General features: G+C 32.8%; 1 protein-coding gene across 5 annotated transcripts in view; it reads left to right on the top strand.

Moving 5' to 3' along the window:
* Positions 1 to 46: 46 nt before the first annotated feature.
* The window catches only part of LOC143252888 (GATA-binding factor 5-B-like), a 102,015-nt gene continuing 88,769 nt past the window's right edge, over positions 47 to 13,292 (top strand). For 3 of the 5 annotated variants that reach the window (XM_076505702.1, XM_076505704.1, XM_076505703.1), the window contains exon 1: positions 50 to 399. The gene's annotated coding sequence lies outside the window, so the exon portion shown is untranslated. Of the gene's footprint in view, positions 400 to 13,292 lie in introns of all 5 variants that reach the window. The other 2 variants (XM_076505709.1, XM_076505707.1) reach the window with 2 other exon arrangements.

Genomic DNA, 13,292 nt, shown 5'->3' with positions numbered 1-13,292 from the left:
TTTTTGCCTACCTCCGTCACATACGTCACCCACTTAGCTACCGTTGCGTCAAGCTGGTGGGACCTGGTTTGAGAGTGCTGCAGGGGGGTGTGACTGCAACTTCGTCCAGCAAAAGGTGACAGAAGTAAGCCTGGTGGAAGTCGAGAAGGGAAGCAACTGTAACTTCATGCTACGGCTTGTTTATTCGTATAACCAAGCACTGCTCTAGTCGGCTGAGATACTCAACCACCTCACCAACCTAACCTTATTAAGCCAAGTTGTAGTTTGGCTGTGTTTGTATAAATCTGTTTTAAACTATGCATACTCTTAATACGCGAGCTCAGCGGTTGTATGAACACAAATTATTTGCTACATGAAACAGAGGAATTCAAGTCCAATCCTCAGAAAGTGAATTGTCAAGTAAGTTATATCTCATTATGAAATGTTATATACACATCTACCATTATCAACACAATATATAAGTAAACAGTTTTGTTTACTTATTTAAACTATTTAACCTCGAATATGAACTGAGTTAAAGGTGGGATCGTAGTCTTGTTTGTAATTCTTGTTGTTCAGCATGCTAACTTGTGTATGTTGACAGTATTAAGGCCATGTTTTGAAGATTTGTTTTGTCGGTTCTGGTAAGTCTTATGGGTCTTCTCACATGCTATTAGGTTGACTTTGCGTTTCTGGTGTAGGAAAATATATGTTTAAAGGTGTTTCGAAACTGTGTATGAAGCCAAGAGAAATAGCTTTCGTAACTGTAATCATAAACAACATTTTAAAACCGATTAACTCCTTGCGTTTACCTAGCGTCTCAGAAAGTTATGTAATCATTTGTTTTCTCTGTATTAAATTGTATAATTACTCCAAATGAATTAATTGTATGAACGTATGAGCAGAAGTAATTACTTTGTCGATTCTTACAGAAGCTTTCAACAGTTTGTTTTTCGTTATTTAATTTAAGATTGTTCTGCACTCTCTGTGCGTATACACATCATTTTTAAATAAAAACTACTAACTTCAGTCTCTCTATATATACAAGTACATGCGGTGTTGAGAAACTACTATAGTTTTATGACAATATTCTGACAGTATACAGGTCTTATGTATGCTAACAATTAGGATTTTTGTCAATTTTTTTTGCAAAACATTTCTTAAACAGCTGGCTTTGAATGGTGCATTATTACTTATACTGAAATAATATTAAGTTAGAGAGTATTAGTGTAGTTATTCTATGTATCTTTCCTATAATTATTGCACTGAATTTACAGGAACCAATCCGATTATGAAATAGAATTGTAGTAAATCAAACATAGTACGGTATACAAAATCAGTTTTTTCTTCGACGATTTCAGAGTGCACTTCATTGGAGGTTCCCTAGGGAATGTGTGATACAGTGCTTTCAGCTAATGTATTAATAAAATATGGCAATAAATCTACATGCTCATAAATGTAATTCAACTATTTTTTTATATCTAAGTAGGGCGTGAATTGTCCCTGTAGGAAAGTTCCGGGTTTCAGAGTTAGGTAACCGCTTTTGAATTTGTGCTATAACACAACATATTCCCCGGGTGCGTTAAAGAATGACAGTCAGTCTCTTAGCGTAAATGATGGTGATAGGACTGTCTTTCGTCTGGTCTTTATTTCAATATAAACAGATAACTTAACTATCTTTGCAAATAACATAAAATACAATTATCTTAATCATTTTGTGTGCCATACTCATAAAAAAACGTTTATACCCCTAAATCTCTAAAAACAGATAATAATGAGCATTGCCATATTTAGAAACATCAGTACAATTTTAAGAACTTATGAATGATTTGGTTTGGTTGTTGTTAAGCACAAAGTCGTAAGCCTGCTAAGCTACTACTTATGAGTGAAAATAAAGAACACTATGTAACAGCATGTCAACTTCATTATATTTGCTCTATCTATTGCTGACAAACTGGCAGAACTCTTAAAGGTGATTCTAAGATACAAACAATTTTCTATAATTAGCTACGGCATCATAACAATTTAGTTGTTTCAGTTACTTTGTTTGTCACTATTTGTGCACATTGTTTGTGTTTCGGCTCGAAGTCCCTAGGTTACCATAACTAGTCTACACATTCTCTGTCAGGCTGTTTGGGTTTTTTTTTTTCCTGCTTATCGAGATGAAGCTCAAGATTATTTTCACCATATGAGCCTTCCTAATATCCCTATTTTACCATATGTCTACAGGCCTCTGTCTCACTGAACTCGTGCGACAACACTCTAGGCCGTGCGATAACGTCCTAAGCCTGTAGGTTTCTTTTTGCATCGGAAGCAAACAGTTTTTCCAGCTTGATGCAGTATCAGCCATCGCTGATTAGGTCCAACCATCCAAGTCTATAAAAATTGATGTCAAGCATAAACATTAGACACATGAAATGACGTTTCATTGTTAAGTATTAGTTCATCTTGATACAATAAATGCTTTATTACTCATTAAACTTTAACAAAACTGTGAATTTGATATACATTATACTAAAAACCAAGTGAGCTCGTTAGTGAAGAACAGTTACAGAGATTACAAAATGAAAACAAACAAGCAAAACAAACAAACAGAATAGTGTTTTCTATTACAAACCTAAAAATTTATAATAATTGCGAGTTTCGGTGACCACAGTTTCAAGAGTTGTTTTATGTCAACAATGGCACATAAAATGAATAAATTTGTATTACCAATATCAATTATAATAATAATAAAATAATTTGCATTAATTTGCAGTAAAATGCCTCCAAATAATCATTCACTTAAAAATGAAAAAATAAACAGAGAAATAATCGTTAATGCTTAGTTTAATAATCTAGTAACCTGTTCAAGAAATCTTAACCTTTAATCAGTTAAACAGTAAAAACATTGAAAGTTACTATTCAAAATAGTTTTATATACAAACCTACTGGTGATGTATCTATATGTTGAAGTCATTAACTTGGAAATGCACAACTTTAACACACAAACCGCTTGTAATCTCCGCGAAAAGGAGTTATGATCTAGTCTTCTTATCAGAAAAGCTTATTAACTGCTATAATCCTAAAAAAGATCTAGACAAAATTTTGTGTGGGGGAGGCAAATGGTACTTTCTTTGGAACCTTTCCAGTCATGCCATATTAACACGCATATATACAAATTATCCCATATCGTAGGACTCAAGCTAAATTGGAAGGTTCACTTTTTCTGCCCTAAAGTTTTTGTGTTTATTAATAATGCATACTATTTATGTGTAGGAGTTGATCGGTGTCGTGTTGAGTAAGGATTTCAACGTTAAACATCAGCAGTTATTCACCTGAAAAGTTATCTGTATATCTGCTGGAAACAGTACATGCCATCGGTAAAAACAAGGGGAATGTTAATTTTATTGCATAAGCTTCACAGACTTCTTATCTAAAACATACCACAATAAAACCATGCAGTTGATAACAGACCGTGTAATCTATATAGACATCTTTTTCCATTGTACGAGGTACTGACGCAGTAAAGCCACTAACACTGTAGTTACCTAACTTACAGTTTATTTATATAATTACAGAAAAGTAAAAGCTTAACACTTCGAATAAAAGTATAATTCACATTTGTCTAATGGGCGAATTCTTTCAAGTTTACACAGGAAAACTGGTGAAATATTCCCAATCAATACAATATTAATTTGTCTGCAACAGAAAGACGTGAGTTGGAAAAATCATTTACCAGTTATAAAATGTAATAATTAAACAATTAACAACATTAATAAAATATTTCAGACAGATTCCATCCCTATTTAGAAACAGTATACTAGTAGTTATCAGCCTTAGACACATACATACGTGAAAATGTACTTGATAAAAACTGTCTTGTATTAGGCATAGTAAATCCCAATATCTAGCAATGAATATCACACCATTTCGTTCACAGATATTCTGACAAAATTAGTATACAAACAGTAATCAGCTAAAACTTCTGCAAACTCGCTTAAAGAATAGAAAGGCAAATACAAATATTTTACCCACAATTCACAAACATTCAGATATTTATCTGATAACAAGAATATGTCAGTATTCATTAACCAGGCCAACCAACATACATTATCCATCCATTATACGAATATCTAGTAATTATAATGTAATAATCAGTTGTCACATAAAACGGATTAGATTAACTTATATCAACATTTACGACGTATGACGAGTTTGCCGTCCCTTTTACCGGTGGTATAATAACGTCAACTAACTTTGTACCACCAATTATCGGACTTGACAGTTGTGTAATTTAATATTTGTTTCTTCAAATTAAATATCTTACATAGATATACTAACACATAAATCATAAAATTCCAACAAATTTTATTAATATGCCACTATCCGTATCAGGCCAGCTTCTGAGCTCATTAGTTTTATGTGTTGGTACATATAGATATGTATACCAAAAAGATTAGCAGCCATAGAAAAACACTTCGTATTACCAAATATTACTAAGTACACATGTGTTTTGGTAGTTATCAGTCATCTGAGAACAAGTTCCAGACGAACAACTATAACCGAATGAGATTTAAGCTGAGAAATATAATTCATGTTTCACTTTCGGAAGTGTCGTTTTATTAATGTGAAAGTTTTACTTTCGACTCTCCATAAAAATTAGCCTGGTAATTCTCATATGGGGCTGGGGGCTGTTTAGTCTAGGTTTCAAGACATTGTGTTATCAAAAACTCTTGTACTTTCAATTTTGGTCGCATTATAAAAGTGACAGTCAAACATGCTCTTCTTTTAAGAGCAACTGCTCCAGGATACGGGTGTTATTGACTGGTTGACTTTTCTTTAAACTCACTTCAAAATCATGGGTGGTTATTGCCGTTTGAAAAACAAAGAATAGAAATTCACAAATAGTATTATTGGTAATCAAAACAATTTCTTCAATGGCATTTTCAACTAATTTAGAATCGAATTTTTTTGTCAACTGGAAAACATGAGTTTCAGTTCTAGATACAAGGATAACATTCAATTAACTTTCTGCTGAATTCAAACCATTTCTGGCTTTTGTGAGGTAAGGAAGTGCAAGTCAAAATTTAAACAACTGTATACTTCAACTTGTTGGCTTCTATTATACATATGTATTACTCTAGGCATTTCCACTTTTGAAAGATAAATTCAACCAGTTATCAATACTATTTCGACGAAACATTCATTGAGTTGAAGTAGAACGAGCTGACCCTAATGCTCAATAGAACTGTTATTTTATGTTTTTGAAAGACCCTTTCAATGTATATTATAAATATACTAGATCAGTATATAGAAACAACGTACTTATCGTTATTGTGAAGTAAAAAGCTATTTTCTGAAACGCTGTTTCTTACATTGATAATACGTGTAAGTATCCAATAAGCCCACAATATGTAAGAAAATACTGTAACTATAGTGACATCTATTATACTTTAGAACTGTTAGGAAAGATTCTAACTGTATAACTTTTATTCTAGCTTTAGAACATTTTAGATAACATCCATTCCATTTTAGAACATATTAGACAAGTCCCTATTTATAATTTTTTTTTCTATCCTAGAGAGATTTAGAACATATTTAAACAATACTCTAAATATAAAACTTTTATTACAACTTTAGAATATTTTGAACAAAGTCTTTAAAACAGTGTTACAGTAATTTTATAGTGTAGGCATGTCAACTTCTCTAAATATAATGTAATAGCAGAAATTAATATAGGTATCAATTAGTTCTGAAAATTTTAAACGTTTTCACAGGAATCTGTATATCATTATTTCATAGCATTGCGCTTTATCAAATGATGGTTTATTTCAAGTTTGAAAAACAGTAATTTCCTCTTAGCAAAAAGATTTATTACTTTTGCTGTGTATTAATATTTAGGAGATACACTATATACAAGGGTCCAATTGTTAAATCCCGGCCTGTGTATTAACGGCTCCGTGATTCGCGCTCTGTTATCGTCCTCCCAAAATTTCCCGTACCCTGAAGTTGTAGGTGCGTTGTAAAAGTAAGGGTAACATTCATTTATTCGGTTACAGAGGTCCACGAGTTTGTAGTGGATTGTGGTTACTAGCTTCCTACTCTCTAGTTTGTCGCTTCAAAGTAGGGATAGGTTTTGTGCAGCTTTGCGAGAAACTCAACACTATACACATATATATATATGGCAGTTTGTTTATTTGTGGTGTGATATAATGGTGAACATAATTTTTATTAGCTTTATTTTCTTACGATTAGTTACTTCTACCTACGTGTTGGTCTTTCTGCTAATGTTGTAAGTAGTAACTAAAGATATGGTGATACAGAAATACAATACGTGAAATTGTGACACGATTGTATCGATATTATTGATATATCATCATATACGATACGATTTATGTATATTCACCGAATCCGGCAAGCTTTCAGTAAACATTATAAGTATTTTGTACAGAAAAAAAAATCAGAATTTATAATAAAGTATTTTTGGTGAAAATTAATGATTGATTTAACAAAGGAAGATGTCTATTAACGACTACATGTTGCCTTTATTTCTTTTACCAAAACATTACGTGGGAAGTAAATAACAAATTAACAACAACAAAAGTAATAGACAGATATTATCTTCGTTTTATTTTGTATCTCTTGCCAGCTACCATTTATTTGATCAAATCTAAGAACTTAAAAAAGTGCTTTAATGTGTGAAGCACTTAAATATAGGAAAATGTTAGTAACATAGATAATAAATTACAGACACGACTGACCTACTATATAACAAACAATTGATGAAACTTCCGTATCTAAATACGTATCATATCGCGGCATCAATATATAAATACGTATCGACTGTTATGACGAGATACGCACTCTTAGTAGAAACGTCAAGCTTGTGTATTTGTGCGCGTGCGTGAAACAGCCTAATTTAGCTCAAACCAATAGGGGTGTGACGCAGTGAGGTGAGTCATATTCGCACACCTTGACACACTAAATTAGCTGTTGGCCTACTTGAGTGTAGATGTTTCTTGGTATCATAGTGTTTTTGTTACTATATTACAAGATCATCAAAATAGTTCACTAAGCCTTGTATGATGGACAAACAGCCTTTTTTAGCTGAATAGAAGGGTGGCGTTTTGGCTTTGTTTAGAATTAAGCACAAAGCTACACAATGGGCTATCTATGCTCTGCCCACCACGGGCATCGAAACCCGGTGTTTAGTGTGTAAGTCCACAGACATACCACTGTGCAACTGGGGGGCAGGCGTTTTGGGTCTAACGTGCATTCTTTATATACATTTTAATATATTACATTCATTAATTGGACTAACGCTGGCTTAGCAATATGTTTGAAGGACTAAAACGATAATATTTGGGGACCAGTCGATTTAACGCTATTAACACAAGACAAATAGTCCATTGTGTGGGTTTGTGTTTAAAACAAATAAACACAAGCAAATAAATGCGCAGTAGGGAGAGGAGTAATCAGCATATAAAGCATATACAGATAAATAAAACATTTAATCAAGAGCTACGTAAGTTTTTACCATAAGATGTCTGGAGAAATGTTTGGTCAATTATTACAATGCTGTGTACTACAAATATAAGTTAATGAGTTTTATATAAAAGTAAATGACGTATGAATACAAGTTCATACACACATATATATGTGTGGTTCAGTTTTTTTTTCAGATAAGTTTTTGTACATGTTACAGAAGCTTTTTATAACTACTTATCTTTTATCTAATGTAAATTAATTCCACCTACTTTTGAACTTGTAAGAATTTGAATGATATGATTTGTGTTTACTTTCTAACTTGAAGTATTGCTGATTTATATCTCAGGACGACTAGTATAGGTTTTAACACTTTAACAAATAAAGCAAATAACAACGTTTCGACCTTCCCAGGTCATATTCAGGTTGACCACTTCAAGTGGGTTTCTCGTCATCACGCATTGCTCTTTTCTACTTTTCATGTAACAAAATATTACAAAACTCAGTTTTTAGTCCAGTAGTGAACATTATAAACTAATTTTATTACACATATTTCATTAACATAACATAATCTGAGACTATCACTATTCGTCTGAAACGGGATCTGAGACCAGAATTATTTGATCATTCAAACAAATCGATGTAACTGTTATTACATGAAGTGCTTTGAACTTTACAGTTATTTACTACAATACAGTTTCTAGTACTTTTTTTTTAGGTTGTTGTGTTTAGCCAGTTAGCACTTATCGCTATTGTGGGTTATTGATTCAAACTGATGTTCTACGGTTTATATTTTGCTGTTCCTGTTTTGTAAAGGAGAGATTTTCTTGCTATTAAATGTTCCTTAGCGTCTGGTACGGTAATATTGCTCTATTTTAGCATTCGATTCACATTTTTTAATCTTTGTGTAAAAATTAGCATTATTACAAATATAGATGGAATATTGAATATGTGGCAACGTCACTACGGCTTTTTGTTGCATATACTAAGTTTTAACTACTGACCAGAAGAATGTCATCCAATCGGAAGTACCCTACCAATCGCCAACTACGCTAAGGGATTGACTGTTTCTCTTATAACACATCTACGCCTTAAAATGCAACAAAATATTTTCTAGTGTTATATGGTTTTGAACGTAGCTCGTTAGCTACATAATTCAGAGATATACCGACGGCCATTTTTTAACACATAGAGGATGTGTGTGTGTTTTGTGTAGCAAAGCCACATCGGGCTATCTGTTGAGCCCACCGAGGGGAATCGAACCCCTAATTTTAGCGTTGTAAATCTGTAGACTTATCGCTGTACTAGCGGAGGACACATACAGGGAAAGTGAAAAACGCGGTAATACAAACATATGAAACATTGCGTAAAACTAAAAATTATACCCCCCGCTAGTACAGCGATATATCTCCGGATTTACAACGCTAAAATCAGGGGTTCGATTCCCCTCTGTGGGCTGAGCAGATAGCCCGATGTGGCTTTGCTATAAGAAAAACAAACACACACTAAAAATTATAGATAACCATCAGTGTTGTTTTTTACAAAACAACCTTAATCTCAAAAAGTGTATATAGTTTTGCCTCAATAGTGAATCTAAATATCCACTTCACAATTTCACAACAACTCTAAGTTATAAATCTTTACAATATAATATTAAGTTTCACAAAGCAAAAACAAAATTGGTAATTTGTGCATCAACAAAAAATAAAACTCTTCTTTAAATCCAGCTATTTTGTTCAACCATATTTTTTTCCTTCTGAAGGGCATATTTTAACTCTATACATTGTTTTGTACAAGATTTTTAAAAACAGTTTATTACTCCTTCAGGCAGGAAAACTATAAATGTTATCTCCACTACGATCTAAAGATACGTTTTATTTTTTATTGTTTTTGTTCTGAATTATTACCTTTGTCCTAATGAATATACAAACTTTATATGCCGAAAATGTTTGGTGCTGTATTGTATTTGCTTGAGAGAAGATTTAAGCAGAGGAAGGTATAATTTAAAGGTGTTGTTAATAGACCTCAACTGTCCAGAAAATTGAGGACGACGTTTCAAGCTGCTAGTGAAGATCTTCATCAAACTTGTTAGCACGTCGTCGAAAACTTCCTACATATATGAGTCCATTAAAAGCACCTTTCAAGTGCGCTATGTTTGATTTAAAAGAAATGTTTACTACCTAAGAATAGAGGTTAAGTTACCACGCAGTTGATATCGGAATTGTAAAAGTTTTATACCTTCTGTATACAGAGCAATAGTACGAGATATAGTTTTTATTTCGCATATTTTTAGTTGTTTGTCACTAACGCTTTATTAATATAAAATCTGTGTTATTCAACAATAATTACAGGAACAGAAAACCTTTAATTAACAACTTAGACAAATATTCCAAGGACAAAGACGTAATTTGGGCGATAAGTTTTATATTTCTGTTTGACGTATTTTTATGCATTCTTTACTACCACTCAGAAATTTGTATTAATAATTATTAGTGTAGTTTTCTCCCTTGTGGTATCTTGGCATCAAGATAAAAAAGATTGGGTTGATAACCTCCTGTTCTTACAAACAATCTGCGAGTTAATTACAGAAAATAATACTAATTAATGATATATCGTGCTAAGACAAATATTTATGTAGTGTTTAAAAGCCTACCCTAATTTTGACGTTAAATTAAACTAAATCCATTCTGTACAAAAATGGTATTGGCACTAACGAGTTAATTCAAAAGTTCAATGGCACATGTGTTGAGAATGGTAACACAATCCTTTTGGAAGGGATGCCAGTCCATCCCCAGCTACCTGTGGGTAACTGTTATACTGTTGAATAAATTGAAACAATTCAGCTTGTAGCGTTATATGTAGCTCTTCCTACAGTTGTGGAACTAGTAAGATCGAACTTGGGGCGGCCTGGTGGAAGTCTTATCTGCATAACGTAGCTCATTTACCAAGAGAGTATTATTGGAGTTTAAAAAGTCATTCAAGTTTTCAGGGTCACTAAAAATCAGAATATGACATTAATTTTTGTGCTCTTGACCCCCTAGGAAGACGCTACTTTTGAAAACTGTGTTTAAAACCTTGATCACATGTTAGGAGGACCAAAGTCTACACACATGGTTGGATATCATAGGCGAGTATCCCAAGGTTTTTTTTAAATACTGGCTATCGTTGGAGCAGCTATAGGTGTAACTGGAGCAATAGATGAAATTGGTCCGTATGATAAGGCCTCTGTGAACCATGAGAGGCCTTGAACCCTCTAGCAAATGGTAAGTGTTATGTTATGGTATTTGATATATTGTCTTATAAAGGACACAACAACATATTGCGAACAAGCCTCGAACTCACATCTTTCCGACTACGAGTCCAAAGTACTGGCCAGTGTTTGAGATAATGATGTGGCTTAAATAAAACTGATGAAAATTACACCTGATCAAAGTAATCCAGCTCGCTCTGTAATAGCTATTGTTAATTGCTAATATAGAGAGCATCTCAGCCAATATTTTTTGTGTGTACTGTAACCCAGCCAGCCTGAATAACCCTACTAATGAGAGAAGGAATTCAACAGATGTACTTGGTTATACCTTCTTTACTTTCACTCAGAGTTCTTGTCAATCATTTTATATCAAACAACAATGTCTAGAAGATGAAGACGGCTGCATAAATGTATAGAAATAAATAAAAAGTTAGCATGAAGAGTTTGATTAAACATCAAGAATATACATAATAAAATATAGAACTATATACAAAAATACTGTTTAAGTCAGACACACATTTTAATCAACATTCTTAAGTCTGTAGTATTGTGCAAGGGAAAAAAATTATTCCTGGATAATGGAGTAATAAAAAATAATGAATTTTGGATTTTCTTCGAATGTTACTTTTATGGAAGAACATAACGATAAATAGGACCCTAATCCTTCAACCACACTTATATTAGACGCTAAAAATTGAGTTTCCATACCTGGGGAGTACAGAGCAAAAACTGCCCATTGTTTTGCTTTGTGCTTAATTCAACCAAAACAATCATCCACACTTCTCTTATAACATCTATAAAACTTTTAAACATCCAAAAATGAAATCGCTTTAGTATTTAATCGTACATTTCGAACTATAATGCATTTCGATTTCGAACAATATTCAGAAGTAAAGACGTATACCCTAATAGGGGAAGTTTGGTAGACACATTGTAGATAGCTCATTGTACAGGATGTCGTTAGAAGCACAAAGACGAGATATATTATACAAACATTGGCAAAAGGTAATCAACACCTTCACTCCCTCTGAAGATAAATTTTAATAAAGTTTGCATAATAAGATTGCAACTACTCAGCTCTCTACTTTGTAGTGATACGATATCTGGTAATTTTGTTAGTAATAGGCGACAACAAAATACTCGATTCCATGCCCAAAATATTTGGGAAGTATTATACAGTTACCTGAAGTAACAAATACATCCAGTTAAATAGAACTTTAGTGTAAAGAGTTAAAAGTAAAAAATCCAGGAATGATTAGATTTTATCCGGGAAAGGGGGAGACTCTGGATATAAAGATAATTGTCATTATTAATTCATCCTTATTATACAAGTTTTTAGTGTTTTTCTTCAGGATATTTTGCATATGTGGTATATATTAGCAAAATCAGATGCGTATAGAGGTGATATTAATATAATAAAACATTCCGTTAAAAACAATATTCCTTTAAGTGTTAACAACTTCTGAAAACAAGAAAACGCTGTCAAATTTAGATTGGACATTCAAATTGGATTAGTGCTTTTAAGTTATACATATTCATTTCAAAACACTCCTAAAGATTTGGAAAAATTAATAATTTCTGTAAGCTTATAGAAAAGAGTTTTTATCACATTTAATACAAATTATAACATATTACGTTTTTCAGCCTAATCACTATAAAAAAATATTATCAACAAAATATCAGTTTTGCACAACCCTCAAGGCACTACCTCTGTCTTATGGACTCCACTGTCTTCCCAAACCCTTCGCCCAGTAAGTTTTCCAATAATAAATAAAAAGAATTTCAACTAATATATTCGTATGTACATGTATATTGAACATGTTATGAATTTTTGCGTTAAATTTACAGGAAACACTATTTGATTCAATGATAAAACAAACGGTAAAATTTGTTAACTTCCTAAAATATGCCCCACGCTAGTACAGCGGTATGTCTACGGATTCACAAAGCTAAAATCAGCGGTTACATTCCCCTCGGTGGGCTCAGCAAATAGCCCAATGTGACTTTGCTATAAGAACACACACACACACACACTTCTAAACTATAATAAAACACACACTCAAACATATATATAACGTTTCTTCAAGCTTAACTGGGTAAATTATTCATTAACGCAACTTTTTGGACGTAATTTATTAAATTTCTTTTATATGAGGCTGGTTACAAATGAATTTATCGTGTTTTTGAGATTTCACTCGATGTGTCATATTTTATACTGAGTATCTTTCAAGCTTTGCTAAGCTACGAGAGTTTCAAACATTAAACTCCTACGAAACAATATCACTTGGTCGCGGGTTGGAACTGTGGTAAAACTCTAGATTTCGGAATTAGCGAACGCGTTTCTAATACATGCGACACCAAATAATATTTTAAGTCGTGGATGCGTTATAAGAGTTAAAGAAGAAATTCCTTATTGAGGAAGGTAGCTGGTAGAATACTAATTATCGGTTGCTTTCTTTCTTGTCACTAGTTTAAATTAGGGAAGCAACAGAGAGCCTTAATACTTTTGTCATAAATATCTTAGTTACTTGACTTCTTTCTTCCAAAGCACTGTAATTATTTTCATAGTAAGGCACGGATATTATAAATCTCTCTC

This window comes from Tachypleus tridentatus, chromosome 6 (genome assembly GCF_004210375.1).
Source record: "Tachypleus tridentatus isolate NWPU-2018 chromosome 6, ASM421037v1, whole genome shotgun sequence".
NCBI classification, from domain to species: domain Eukaryota; kingdom Metazoa; phylum Arthropoda; class Merostomata; order Xiphosura; family Limulidae; genus Tachypleus; species Tachypleus tridentatus.
The sequence above is the reverse complement of the archived record's forward strand: the minus strand, read 5'-3'. Positions and strand labels throughout refer to the sequence as shown.